Source organism: Lasioglossum baleicum, chromosome 7 (assembly GCF_051020765.1).
Source record: "Lasioglossum baleicum chromosome 7, iyLasBale1, whole genome shotgun sequence".
In the NCBI taxonomy this organism is placed as follows: domain Eukaryota; kingdom Metazoa; phylum Arthropoda; class Insecta; order Hymenoptera; family Halictidae; genus Lasioglossum; species Lasioglossum baleicum.
Window position 1 is genome coordinate 9,666,177 of NC_134935.1, and position 16,130 is coordinate 9,682,306.

The following is a 16,130-nucleotide window of genomic DNA, read 5'->3' on the forward strand; positions in this document are numbered from 1 at the left end:
GTGGCCTGTACTACTGAGATTCTTGAAGACTTTGCCGTAGCATTTGCATGAATAATAGAAATATCCCTCGTTGTCTGATTTGTACGGAGACTCGACTATTCGGCTGGGTATAGACTGTTTTGTTCTACTGCACAGGGTGTATAGAAATTATATGCCACGACTACCACAGCGGGATTCTATACCCTTGGATCGGTGAAGATCTGTTTGAAAAAGTAGACCGCAGAATCGACCTTGACTCTTTCTTCAAGGTCCAATTATTTTACTCTCAAGTCAACGTTTGTTCTCTTATCGAACGACTTTAAAGTCCCAAATTATTTCGGACTCGCTAGAATTATTTTAAAAAGGAACGAACGTCTACGCTGTATCTTGCAACGAATGTAGACAATTTTGTGTTTTACATAAAACTCCGTAATCCAGTGATTATCCCTCGCTTTTGAACAGCTGCTCAAAATTACGCTCCGCCACTTGTCTTCCCTGAAGAACTCCTACGTATTCCCCCGTCTATTATCTACTAGATTCTGGTTTCTGCTGGTTTTCTCGCCGAAACGGGTGTACCGTTTTGTGATAAGAAGGGACGGACTCCCTACCGTATTGTTACAGCCAATTAGACTCTAAAGCGAGATGAGCGTTCAGGATCTCGGCACGCTCGAATTACTCGAGATACGCGTATAACAATTATTGCTTTGTGAATGGGAACGGTTGTATGACGACGATCGTCGGAAGCATGCACGCGGATAGCATTCTTCTCATTTGCGTGTCTATTGTTGCTGTCGCAGTCGCTAATTCCCGGCGCTTTGTGAGACTAAGCAATTCACCGACGAGCAAACCGGCCTTAACGCTTTGTATTCTCCCTGGAGGAACGTTCTGATTATTGAGGATCGGGATGTGTTCACCGAAGAATATTCGCCGTCGTATCCCGACGACCACCGCCGCCATACTGGGGTATTTCGTCGGAAAAGCGCGCAAAAACAACAACAGCGTTATTTGTAGGCTACAATATTACATATGATTGAATTCGTCTTAAAGTCTGCTACAACATTACGAAAGAGGAGACGTACATTTCTATATTTAAAAAATCTAGGTAACCTTAATTTTATAATCGAAAAAAACTTTTTATATCTGAATCTGTAGAGGTATAAATACCAGTTATCTTTTGTTCGAAACATTTTTTACACATATTCAACTATCTCAAATAACAAAAATTTTTCGTCTGAGGCAAATTTTTTAAAATTCACTTTCTCAGCGCTTTTCGGCTAAATACTCCGCTGTGTGGTGCGCGCCGACAAGAATCCCGATTTCCAAGAAAATTTACAGTGCAGTGGCTTCCGTGTTACCCAGGCAGCTTTATCGGAATTTCGGATAGTCAATATCGAGCCGAAAGAACGCCGAAACTATTGCATCCATCAGATTGAAGCGTAACCGCGGTCACGGTAGTCACGTTTATAGCGGCAATAGCGATTTATCGAACGAACTTAATAAACTTATACCACCCTGCAACTGGCAGAGGCATTCGAGACGGAATCACGCTGGCACGGCGCGGCGGCCGTGCTCCCGAATAGCGTACGTATTTCGAATAATATGATATCGACACTCTCGCAAACAAGCATTGCCATTCGTCGAAAATTAACTTGCTCGACTCGAAGCCAGTCTCCTTATAGCGCCGCACAATAGCTTGCGGAAACCGCGGTTTTATTAGAATCGTTGTTTTGATGCTTAGGAAATCGCTACCATGCTCGATAACCCTCCTACTTACTACAGTCGTTCGAACGATTGCTTCCTGTGTTGGAAGCAACGATTCAGCACGTTTCCGTCGGAGTAAAATCAACAATAGCGATTTGTAATAATGAAGTATGCATTTCAATTATTTAGTCATTTGGATTTCAGTAATAATGCAGGAAAAGTAACTTCATTTTGTACGAGACCCAAGATTATTTTCAAATCATTTCTAAATTGCATATTAATAATTTGTTCCACTTTTTTATGTTAAATGTTCGAGTTTTAATTACCTGTCGAAAACAGCGAAGACCGCTGAACTTTAAACACTCATAACTAGACAGCGGATTTTATGCATTTATGACAAAAATGAAGAAGTGTAATTTAAAACAGTAAAAACATTCGAAGAATTTAAAAATATTGTTATATTATTTTCAACCTATTATATGTATTAAGAAAGAAAATAAATTTCTATTTCACTCCAGTTCGTTGCAATTCAGGTAGAAAATTTTTATTTTGCATAAAGATCGGCTGTCTACTCATAATTTTTGAACCAGTGGATTCCTAAAATTAAAACTTGGATTCTCGACATATCCTCGTCGAAATCTACGGGACCACAGTTAAAAAAGTTAAAAACTTGGGATTGCCCACGCAGACTTAATGAGAAAAACCAATTTATATTTATTTTCTTCATCGTTCAATTGATACGCAACATTTTCATTTTGCATGAAGATCCACAGTCTATTACGGAAACAATTTTCCCGATCAAACATGTATGAATATAATGGTTGATTGCTTGATTTCTTTAACCGAACTTTTACGCCGGAGGTGCAGTATTCTTCAGAGGATGGGATATTTCGTTCGGTAGCCGACTTCACTTGTTTTCATAGTAACAGACGTGTCGTCCATTCCCGGTCCTGTGTGCGTCTTTGTAGGAACGATTTTTTGCCTCGTACCGTTTGAAGTCGCGAGTTCGGAAAAACTTTTACACGACCTCCGGCCCTAAAAGAAAAGAGCTTATTCAATTCAGCCGATGCCCCGGAACCTTTTATCCTGCTATGTGCAACATTCAGGTAGGCCGAGTGCACTCGGCTCATGCTTTCTTCGCTCGGACAGACACCTTTTCGGTAGTCGTTGCATCCGTCGTGTCGCGTTGGGTCTGGAGGGCTCCATTTAGAGCCAAGTCGAAGGTAAGTCGCCTTGTAGAAACGGCCGCGAGCTAAACCAGCTCCGAGCTAACGTACTTCATCACCGTGAAAAGTCACGGGTCTCGACGAAACCCCTGCTGTACGGAACAAATTGAATTGCTGAAACGAGTCAGGAAAACTATTGACAACAATTATGAATGATCACGTTCCTCAGTGATATGGTCCGAAAAACGTCCACTACGTCTTTTTATAAAATATTGTGACATTTCTAAAATAAGGATTATTTTCTAACTGATATCGTGGTTAAACTTCACTTTAGGGGACCAAAAATTTTAAACTGTTTTTTATAGAATCCTACAGATTTTGACGAGAAAATGCCAAAACTGAAAGTTTCAATGGCCGGAGTTCACTGGTTCAAAAGTTATATGGGTGTAAATTTGACCAATTTCCAAAAGAGAAATAAATTCCCATTTGGCCCCTATGTATTGCAATTAATGTGTACGATTTTTATTTTTAATTTCATAATGGATGCTTTTTATCTCTATAAAAATGATTTACTTTGCCGGAAGAAGCAGTTTAAACATTGGGTGGCTAATTTAATCCTACAAGCTAAATTTGTTCGTCAAACATGAAGAACAAATGTATTTTATTTCATTCACGTGGATGTAGACTGTTGGACAATTATTCGCTAACAAACACGATATTTGTATTCAAAAAAGTACACGAAACATGCACCACATCTTCCTTTATACTTTTCATCAAAATACACGCTGCACAAAATGAAGAGGAACCCGAGGATTCCATGCAAGCAAAGTTCATTATCGATTCCATAATCTATTTTTGTATTATTATACGTCCCCTATCGTTCTGTTTCCATTCTAAATGTATTTGCATAGAAATAAGCTACAGGATCGTGACCCGAAACGATGAAATACGCCGGGGCAGAAATCCTTCAATTTTAAATTGTTATCAGCACGGAAGATACTCGAGCGAGGGAGAAAGTAGGTGCGGAAGCGAGAAAAGTGAAGCGGAAGTGGTCGGCGTTTTGTCAAGATCAAATGAGAGTTGACTGTCTGAGAGAACGAGCTCGGAAGATACAGTGGCTCCAAAAAGTATTGGCACACTAAAGAAGCACACAAACGATTATACTTTTTGGATCCCTTGATTTTGGAATTGTTGCAAATTTTCAAGGTGCGTTGACAATTAGTTTCGTGAGATATCACAGGTTAAAGTTCGTTAACGCATCAACCTAAAACGTGTGATCCGAAGCTGCTGTTCTATATTTACAATTTGATCTAAACTTGTGGATAAGAAAAATTCCCTTCTTTGGTGTTCTGCATAATATGAAACTGCATGTATTATTTGACTGAGAGACCGAGATAATATTAATCATTTACTACGAGCTTAAGAAACTGGAGAGGAAGCTCGTTACCTGAATAACTTGCTCGTTTTTGAACACAGAAGAAAATGCGTCAGACCAAACATATTTGGTATCGAGGGGCTCATGACGTTACCAATTTTTTTGTAGGACAAATGTAGGGCAACTCTGTTTTTTAAAACGGAAAATGTTTTTTTAAGATGGTTGTTTGAATACAATGGCCTATTATGAAGGTCATTCAGTCCAACTGTAATAGAAAATGAATTGTCTGAAAGGGTTAAATGTGGACAATTCGTCGAAAATCGCAAACTTAGTGTGCCAATAATTTTTGGACCCACTGTAGACGACATGAGAAAGAGAGAGAGAGAGAGAGAGAGAGAGAGAGAGAGAGAGAGAGAGAGAGAGAGAGAGAGAGAGAGAGAGAGAGGAAGAGAGGGGACACTATAAGCGACGACGAGTGGAAGACGTTCCCGGCAACTGGTGTCGTCGTGCGAATTTCCTGGAGGGAGGGATAGGTAGATAAAAGGGCGGCGTTTCCCAGGGAACCCTTTTATTTAATTAGCAAGCAGGGCTGCCAGACCGGAAAAAAGAAAGCCATTTCCTTGCACGTCTTAATGCCGGCGCGAGGCCGGATGTCTCGTCGTTCCTGGTTGGCTGCAGTAATTCCAGACTCTGCAGCGAAGATAAAAGGGCCTGCCGAAGAATGAGATTTTTCTTCCCCTCCTATCTTCGTGCCGGTCGTATTTTAATTTTGGACAACATCGAGCGGAAAGTCTCATTTTAGCAAAAGACTCACGAGCTGCCGTGAAATTCTTAAATAAACGGTTTTATCGTAATTGGGAACGTAAATCCTTTCCCAGGCGAATCAACGTCTAATGCGGGGGTGCACGGGGAGGGAGGAGTCACGGGGGAGAAAAGGGACGGCACGATTTCGAGAAAAATTTATTTCCGTCAATCAGACGGAATTTCCATCCGCGCTATCTATTCGTGATCCGCGGGAGTTGGATTAGGACTCGAACCGAAACCGTTTCGAAACGATCCGGTGGTTACCCGTGCCACCACCACCTGGAACTCGATCTCTCGATAACCCTGTCTTGATTCGTGAGGGAAATCGTTCTTGTTTTTTGTTCGGCGCCGTTTCTTTCGAGCTCGGTTCAAGTCTATTTAACAGTGACCCGAAACTGCGGTCCAAAGTGGTGCGCTTTGGCCAAAAAGCGGCGAAAAATCCGTAAAAAGAAGCTATCCAACGTTGGAAAATTTGTTGAAAGTATACCGCGTAACATGGGCTCTTTTTTTACTTATGCAGACATACAAAAAATGTATTGGTTTGCCACATAGGATCCAAATAGGAAGTTATTTCTCTCTTTAGTGGTTTTATTAAATTGTGAGGAATTTATTGATACTATTAACTCTTGTAATCTTTTTATTGTTTTCAAATCCGCTGCCTAATTGTTTAACATCCATACATCCCGATATTTCATGCAATAACATACCCTGCAGCCAACATCGAAAACTAATTAATTTTTAATAATGAAAAATTGGAACTTCAGTAAAGTTCTGAACGGTAGCTCGCTCGAGTGAAAACAAAGATTATTACATAACAAGAGAGATGTTCATTGTAATGTTGCGTTTCATGCAGTAGCGAATATATATATACTATTCCGTTTCATTCACTTAGTGGAAACATTTTCCACGTGCATGTATGAATAATTTTTGCGACCGACACTGAGATTGCGCCGCGAAATACTTTCCCGTGCCGTGGGTGGTAGTATTCATGGTATTCCCCGGCAAAGTGAGTACATTCCGTACTAATATAAATGATAATTACACGGCATTGTTCTCGGCTGGTCGCATTAACAGTCGTCAGCCAGCGACCAGAAGTTACCGGAGAAGTTTGATTCGCAGCCAACGTCGGCTGTCAGCCTCAGGGCCGCATAATTTCTCCGCGAAAATTTCGAGAGACGCTCTCGCTCCGAGTGAAAAACTGCAACCAGCGACGTAACCGTGAAGTTTCCGACCGCAAGTTTTTCGCGGTCCTGCGCAAAGAACTTATCTGACCGTAATTGGAACGTTGTAACAGCAGTTTCGCGATGCTTATTCCCCTCTCTCTTTTTATGGAACGGTCCCTCCGAACTTCGCCTCCGAACGTTTATGTGCCGTCGTAAAGCGAACTGTGAAATAAACTAACACTAATGCGCAGCTTTCATTGTGTCGTTCCAAATTTTTCGCCACATGTCGAGTCGACAGTTTGCAAGGTCGGTCGGGACATTGGTGATTTCACTGTACTCGCTGCGAGAGTTTCGGATCAAAATTGCAATTGTTGCAAAACTTCTGCGTTTTATTATTTGTCAGCGGTATATATGTATTGCAAGCAACATTCCATCTGATAACTCTAGCTATCAATTGTCTGATTGAACGGGCTGCTACGCTACTTGTCTTAGTTAGCCAACACGATCCTATATCACTTGTCTGATCCAAAACGATATCCTGTACTACTTGTCTGATCATGCGTGAGTCCATATTGCCTGTTCGCTCAGGAACGAGCCCGCACTACTTGCACAGCTTGTTACGGACCTGCGGTCCCCATTTCGACAACCAAGTGTATACTAGAGCAGTTCGAGTACTCGGAAAAAAGTTAGTCGAGTTATTCATTTAGTTATACGTTTCGTTATTTGAATGGGTGTCTGAAAGAAACTAAAACGTGAATTGCAATAATAAAAACCAGCTGAAAATGCCATGGCTCTTTTTACGGTTTGTTTTATTAAATAAGTTCCTAATTGCGCTCCTGTAAAATATGAAAACCTGACATACGCCCTTCTTCCAGCCATCCATTCATTTAATTAATCTCGTTGCGGAAAAAACATAGTCCATTGCTTATAGAACTCTTATATTGCGCCAAAACGAAAAGAAATGCTACAATTCAAGACTCGCATTTTGCCGTACAATCCGGTTCTTCAAGCAATCTTCTGCAAGAAGGATTAATAATTTCTCTGTCCTTGACGAGACAAGGCCCCCAACGTTGAAAACAATTTGGCCGACTTTCAACGAAGTTAATCCTTCCGGATCATAGCATATCACATCGGAAGCTCTGAGGAAGCAGCTTGTCGGTCCCCGATGGCGTTCGGGGTACAAGTCGAGAGACCGTGCGGGGCGCACAGAATTTCAGAAGATCCTTGCGGATTACGTGCGTGATTGTACGACGACGACGTCTCTCGGCCATTGTTCAGCGATAATATACGAGCAGGCGTAATCCTCAAATTACGTTCTAGCGACGCGACGCTTCCGTCCATCCGTTTGCATGCATCCGGACGGCGGGCGTCCACGGTAAATGGTTTCCTAGGCAATAGTTTACTAACGGCGGCTTCATTATGCACCTTGAGACGCTCCACAATGGGGAATCCTTGTCGAAAATAAAAAATATCTTCGCGAACACACGAGACTTTGACACACACGATACGATATAAGTGCGAAGCTCAGGCGCTGCTTCCTCAAAGATAGTGATACAAGATTCCAGGACTTGCATTTCACTCAGACGATTGCAAGTGAGAAGAGACTCTTTCCTAAAAAGTCGGTATAAGGAAATCTTCAACACAAGGCTACGAGATGTTTATTTTATGCAGACCTTGATGGAACTCTGAATGGAAGAAACCAATTTTTATTTGATACCAATTCCTGCAAATTAATCTTTAAATATCTACAGGATCTCAATGAAATTAGTCAATGAAGAAGAGAGAGTATATCTATACCAGTTTCCAGTCTCACTTAGCCCTTAAGAGGGTAGACTCGTTTCTAGGATTGCAAGAGTACGGGATGCGTCTTCTCATTTCTCAATAATGCGAAGATGGAGTTTTTCAGTAGCCAAAAGTGCTAAATAAAAGGTCAACCTAGGCCACGATCGCCGTCAAAAGTCCTGTTTTTACGTTTACGAAACGTAATTTACATTATTCGGAAACATAAAGCTGCGCTGGTAAATGTAAAAATAGAACTTTCGAGGGCGATTGCGGCCTAGATTGATGTTTTATCTAGCGCTTTTCACTACTGAAAAATCCCATCTTTGCATTATCGAGAAATGGAAAGGCGCTTCCCGCATCCATGCAATCCTGAAAACTAGTCTACCCCTTTAAGAGGAGGTTCGACGCTTGGAAGCCTGTAACTTTAAATTAAATATTCTTTAAATGTGGAAGAAGTGAAAAATGTAATAAAAAGATCTAGACAACTTGAACGTCCCTTTAAGGATGATTTGTCGGTTCCACGACGTCGTTTCCGCCATTAGAACGAGCTGTACGATCCTAAATCAATTTGCCGGGTCGGACGGAACGATCGGCGAAAGTTCAAAGCTGAATCACTCTGTCTGCGTCGCTCAGCCTATGAATTGCGCCGATAAACGCGACCGATCGATCCTCCCGTCTGTAAATACATCGAGACAGCAACGCGACCCGTCGCGAAATGTATTCCGCTCGTTGTATCGTCGGCCGAAGGGCTAAACCCTTCCATTAACCTCGAGCTCGTTCGCCGTCTGACGTAATCCGCGAACCTGCTAGCTGGTACAGGCAATTTTTAACGTATTTCTGGGTCGGCTGGAGCGGCGCGGTGTCTTTCCTACGGCAATCGACGTAAATGGAAATCCGGGAAGCTGAAACTCGGATTGAAATCGTAGCCACGTACCTCGCTCCCGATGAACCAGACGATACTTCTTAGGAAAATTACTGGGTACCTCGATCCCGAACCGCCCCGGCTCTCGTTCATTTCCTGCGGGTCGATCTACATCCACTTTGTAACCAATCCAGTCATTCCGAAGTCGAAGCGAAGTCGAGCAGTTGCGGGTTCAACGGTTGATTAATTACTGTAATTTTCGATTAAGTTCCCTCGGCTGCTGTTACCGTCTAATGATACAGTTTGTTTCAACGCCAGCCTTCGGTACAACCGAGTTTTCGGAGTATTCCAAGTTTACGGATCCTAAGTCGGATGCTCGAATTCAACGAAACAAAATCGGTCTCACCAGAAAGTCTGTTCGTGAAGGATTCTAGGCTCCGAGTGGACTGTAGTTTTTATACGGGGATAAAAGTTTCTTAGAGTAATTCCGTGAAATAGGAGCGAAATGAAAATGTCACTTCTTCCTTTAATAATTTCGGTAAATTTTAATGGAATTTACGACATGAAACCTAGAAAGTATTCGACACGTCAGCTTCCAGCAGCCATTGTTCATGTTCTAGCGAATAAAAATGCTCTCTGAAACCGGGCTTGCAAATCATACTTGATCATTTATATCAGAAACTATTAATTGCAGAGAAAATATATAAACGTGTCACGCGTTTTTTAATGTAGAGATATAATACCATACATTTCAACGAATATATTGAACGCGATTTCAAATTAAAAGACCGGTTTTTCTCTCTGAATATGAATGACGTCTCTCTGTCGAGGAAATATTTTTCAATTATATATATAAATTCTTTAGCTTCGCACAAATACTTTCTCGATTTTTATGTTTTTTACTCTGCACTCATACCGATAAACAAAGGTGAGCATTCCCGGTTAATATTTCTCCATTTCGGTTTTACATTGTTTTTACACGATTCGTTTCATCAATCGTGTTTTACTTGAAACCTCATCGTCACAGTCACGTCACAGTATCAAAAAATATAGAAAACGGATGAATTTTCTCGAGGGTTGAAGAAGTTGCTACATTTTTTGCTTCAGAGAAACTACTTTTTCAACACTCTTGCAATTACCGCTGTAATTTTGGAGAAACTTAGCAGTGCTCTTGCAGCAGTAATTGCGAAGAAAATTATTACTATTGCTTAAAAGCTTTTGTGCGTGTTCTCCGAATATTCTTGAAAAGCATATCAAGATTAAACTTAGAATTCTCACTACCGCTCTTTTAAAGACACTCTACAAACTGTCTTATAATCACAGTTTTAAATTAGGGTGGCTCGTAATCATTAAAAATGCAGAGCAAATCAAAATGACCCAATTTATATTTTTTATTTCGCTAATAAAGTCTGCTAATAAATCTGCTATTCTTCGTGGCTAGGAATGAAAACACTACTTTCCGAAATTAATTTTACATTCGTTGGTGTTTGTTAATTTTGGTGTTAATATCGTCGAAATTTTATGGATCCGATCTCTCGCAATATTGATGAGGAATCGAAAATAAGTCGCTTCAACTGTCCTAGCGATAAACGTTAATAGTAGCAGGGACGGTTTTCAACCGATAGACTGTACACAAGGCATTTCGTTACTGGTTCCGTCAGCCAGCTCGATCGGGATCACGGCTCGCGAACGAACGAGCATCGCAGGCCAACGCACCGGGTCCTTCGAACCGAAATTGAATCGAATCGCATTGTTCCTCTCGCTTCGTTTGCCAGAAAATCTACAATGTTGCAGGGAATGCGCAACGTGACCCGACTTTGCTTCGCCGCTGGTAATTGTCTCCCGATTACGAGCGCTGCCTTCAACAAGCCGTGTGCAACCGGAAAACCAAACGCCACGCTGGGGAAGTTAAATGCGTCGCTATTGCTCGATTCGTCCATGGAACTGCCACTAAACTTTCCACGGACAAATGCAACGTATTCCTTCAGTCGAATAGTTTCTATGTTTACGGAATCGTGAAGATTATTTACACATTTTGGAACAAGTAATGGTAAAAATGCAAGTGCGATTAGAACGGTCCTTTTATTTTTCACAAATTATTCATCGTTCGATTAAGAATGCATATGAAAATAAACAGGCTGTTCGATTTTAAGTAAATGATCGATGCAGCTCTCTTTATTTTCTGTAGCACCCTGTATTAAGCTATTTATGGTAAACAATCACTAATTTGGGGGATATTTTCATCAAAATATTACGAACTGATTCAGTCTACTGAATTTTGAGACATTAAAGGTGGAGAAAAATTCTTGAAAAGACTTTAGCCGTTTTCAGAAAAGTTACTCTGTTTTGAAGGATATACAGAGACTTCTTTAACTGATTTTTGTGACTTTGAAACCGTTCGCTCTCGTAAAAACTTCACTGTGAAATGTTTAGTCAGAAAATGACACAGTTTCGATACCTAACACCGATGGATTCGACGATTGAGTAGAGAAGCTTGCTCTGTAGCTATTTACAGGAAACAATAGTGGTCCGACACGGTTCTAAAACTTCCCATACGCGAGTGGAGCCGGTGTTATGACTCCTGGCGTTTCATATGGCTGGAATGAGGTCCTTGAACTGAATCTCGACAGGATTCTGCAGACGTCCGTGCCAGAACCGACGGAACATTCAACGCGAGCAAGTGGCTGAGAGGCATCCTGGCTAAAGCAAGACGTAACTAACTTCGAAACTACGGAGCCAACATTTGCAACTCGATGGAATCCTTAATTCCGCAGGTTTACGTTTTCGTGGCTGCGTGTGCCAGCGGCCCAGCCAGTTGCTAATACTTTCAGCCTACCCCGAGTGCTTTCTCGACAAGTTTTCGGGGCTTATCGAATAGAATATCGGCACTAGTTTCTGCCAGATCGACGAACAGAATGTGTTAGGTTTAGCCATATATCCTTGGTACATGCTTTGACGATATTCCGATATTCCGCGAGAAAGTAGTGTTACGTTCGAAATTCAATTATTTCACACGCATATTGGCGAAATGTAAGAATTGGCTTGACATAGAAAGCATTTTCGTGATCCGATATTCTGGAACGCTAACGGCCTATTAGCATTCCCGTGTCACCCGCAGCGTTACCAATACACTATCCAAATATTCTAGACGTAACAGAAGTTCTAACATCGTTCGTTTTCACAATTTCACATGGTATTTGCAAATTGCCTGGAAACTGTTAGGTAACACTGAATTCTCTACATCCTCTGTGAGTATATTTTCTACCTCGCATACTGATAGATAAGTATGTTCATCACTAGACACCGGATGTTTATGCAAAATCAAAAGATTGTGCATCAATTATAAGATGCAGGAGCTAAATATAAATTTATATTTTTCATTAATAATTTCAATGTGATGAAAATAATATATTAACACTCTCAATATCTTTTAATATTTTCACTATTTTAAATTGCACTTGTTCAATTTTGTTATAAATGCATACAATCCGGAGTCTATTCATCACCGTTTAATCTTCAGCTTAAAATTAGTGTTGGAATTAAGTATGTCAACCTACTAAATTAATTTTAAACGAAAAATGAACGGGGTCGATATGTATAAATGTAGAAGTAGTTATATGTATGAAATATATAATGCAAAATACGATCTGCTTCATGAGTTGTCCGATATTCTTAGCCCCATTTATTATTTTAAAAGTGTAGTCGACACTATAATCAGAATTTGACACAATTTTAGTAATCAGCCAGATCTGGTGAGTCTTTTACGTAGAAAATGAGAAATGGTGAATATATCTCCCTGATATATATCAGTGGCTCATGGCGCTGGAATGGGTTAGTGGAAGGAGAAAAGGAGGAGAGGAAAAATCGACCAGTTTTGGTCGATTTTGGCGGCACTGCACGCGTTATTAACAGGTGACCGTGGATAGTTAAATATTCAATGAAATTGTTATTCAAGGGCTAAAAAAATTGGTGAGACTATACTGGAGAATCCTCTGTGTCTCTCTCTCTCTGTATTATACAATAAAGATAAATTATTCATGCAAAATGAAAAATATTGGATATTCATTACACCAGCAAATGATTCGTGCCGCTTTTCCCATAAGACGCAATGCTAATTCCGGCACGAATTATTTGCTCTTTGTAAACGTCCGTACAACGCCATTTCATGCAGTGGCAAAACGCTCAAACTGTTAGCCAAATTTAGTTCCGAATCTACCGTTAGATGTCACGAATTATGGGGGGAACCAAGCCGAATTATTCTTTCGGAACGCTACTCTATAAATAATAAATATATCGAAACAAACGCGAGCAGTGCAATACGATATGGAAAAGTCCCGTGCACTTTAACTTCTTTTTACGCAATTCTAAGGGGGAAACAATGGCTGCGACTACGAGTTTTGCAGTTAAAGATATATATTCTTTATTGTGCGTACAGTGTGTAATCATTCGTTTATTACTTATTCCCAATACAGAGAGGAAATTAACTAATCAAAACAATATTCTATGTATTCGCGAGACTGCAGTGACTACAGCTATTTTTTAATTTTAATTCCTACCACCACCGACGACGAGATGTAAACTCGTCTGTGCTACCACTAAGAAAGCTGTCAGCACAAACAAATAGGAATCCTATTCCTATATCCTATTTGTGCTGTCAGCCTATTTTAGCTATCAGCAGCCCCGACGTAGGGCTGCAGGCGAGCCGAGCTAAGCTCGAGCTCGACTGGTCGAGTCGAGTCGAGACTCGATTGGTCGAGCCGAGTCGAGTACTCGCACGAAGCGAGCGGCTCGCACGATGCGAGTAGCTCGCATCGATGCAAGCTACCCGCATCGAAGCGAGCTACTCGCGTCGACGTCATCGGCTCGCATCGGTGCTAGTTACTTGCATCGGTGCGAGTCCAGTCGAGCTTACCGCGGCTCGCAGCGAGCGTGTGATTCGTATGAAATGAACGGCTTGCATGAAGGAATCGACTCGAAATAAATTCAAACGTAATACGACATTGAAGTTCTCGCAGTGCCACGTTTAATTTATTATGTTGGATGTGTCTTATCATGATTATTAATGTATATTTTTTCAGATTTTACAGACTTTGCGAACAGGTTTTAAAAAATTGGAAATTACCAAAAATTCGGAAAAATGCATATTTCCTATTGAAGTTTGGGAAATATCAGGTATATAAAAATTCAATAATGAGATATTGTTAAAACAACCGTTTTTAATTTTTTCCAGAATTTTTAATGTAGTGCATCGTACTTAAAAAAAATAAAAATAATCTTTTCCGATATTTCTTTACCTTTTGTAGGTGTATTATGTAATAGTGAACATTCTTGTATTCAGAAAAATAAAGTACAAACTTTAAAAAATGCAATGCTCTTAAAAAAATAATTTTAAAAATATTTTATTTGCCTATATTTCAATTAATATGAACAATACTTCCAGCAGATACAATTAGTGCAGACGGCAAGGTCTCCCGCTGCGAATCGAATCCCGCTTTTTTTCTTTTTTGTTAACCATATAATTGTTGTAGAGATATATTAAATATATTTTTCAAAGCACCGATCTCACCGATGCGAGAAGATAGCTTACTCGCACCGAAGCGAACGGCTTACACGAAACGAACAATGTATACAATGTATCTGATGTGTAGCCGTGAAATGAGTTTTATTTTAAAGTTTCCAGAGTACATAACTCGTTTATTTATATTAATATGTTAGTTGTGTCCCATCGTGATTATTAATGCATATGCTTTTCAGATTTTCGAATTATGCGAACGTCTTTAAAAAATTGCATATTTTAAAACATTCGAAAAAAATGCATATTTCCTATTGAAGTATGGGAGATAACAGTTTTATAAAAATTCAGTAATGGGATATTGTCGAAATCATTTTTCTTAATGTTTTTCAGAATTTTATATATACCATATATATATAGTGCAATGTACTTAAAAAAAATAAAAATCAACTTTTTCGATATTTCTTTACCTTTTGTATGTGTATTATGTAATATTGAACATTTTTAACAAACGTAAAAATGCAATATAAATATTGCTTTGACAATATATTTGAGAAATATCACTACAACAATTATATGATTAAGAAAGAAGAAAAAAAAGTGTTTAACGAAAAAGAAAATCATTCGGTGTGGGATTCTAATCGTATCTGCTGGAAGTATTGTTCATATATTGAAATATAGACAAATAAAATATTTTTAAAATTATTTTTTTAAGAGTATTGCGTTTTTTAAAGTTTGTACAATATAATAATTTAAACGTGGCACGGCGAGAACTTCAATGTCGTATTACGCTTGAATTTATTTCGAATCAATTCCTTCATGCATGCCGTTTGTTTCGTACGAATCGCACGCTCGCCACAGTGCGCCGAACCATTGACAAAAATCGAAAAAGTCACTGCTTCATATCGATTTAAAACAATGTTCATACTATGTCAAAATAAATCAGTTTTTGAGAAAAAGATTTAAAAAATTCAGTAGGAAATTAGTTACAAGCGAATCTGTACGCGAATTTTAGGAAGATCAAATAGTAGACGTTTGTTGTTCAATTAACACAGATCTACAAAGCGTATTTGTTAAATTTTCAATATAGGTCCACATGAAGAAGTTGTATAATGCAACTTTTAGTATTTCTTCCACAATTCCGATCATTTGCTATTTATGAAAAAAATTTAATTTAAAACGACGTTTCAGTTTCGGAAGAACTGAACTGCGAATTCATATATCTACTGAAAACCACCAATAAAACAAAATTTTGTTTGTAAATATCGTTTCTTAATGTTTAAATAAATACTATATTTATAATAATATCATATTGTGATTGCTCTCAATATAAATAAAAAAACCCACTTTGTTTCATGTCTCTATCATAAACAGAACAAAAGTTATTGAATTTTGTCCAAGAAACAGGCATTCCGGCGCACTGTGGATCGGTGCGAGCTGAGCTAAGCTCGACTGGATTGATCGAGCCGGTCGAGTACTCGCATCGATGCAAGTAACTCGCACCGATGCGAGCCGATGACGTCGGCGCGAGTAGCTCGCTTCGATGCGGGTAGCTTGCATCGATGCGAGCTACTCGCATCGTGCGAGCCGCTCGCTTCGTGCGAGTACTCGACTCGACTCGACCAATCGAGTCGAGCTTAGCTCGGCTCGCATTTTGCGAGTACTCGAACAGCCCTACGCCCCGACGAGATCCTGCCTGGGGCTCCAAAACCGAGTTGGTAATACAGGGAATGACAAGAAGAAGAGGCCAAGTGGCCTCAGCAAAGATGGCCGCCAAAATACATTG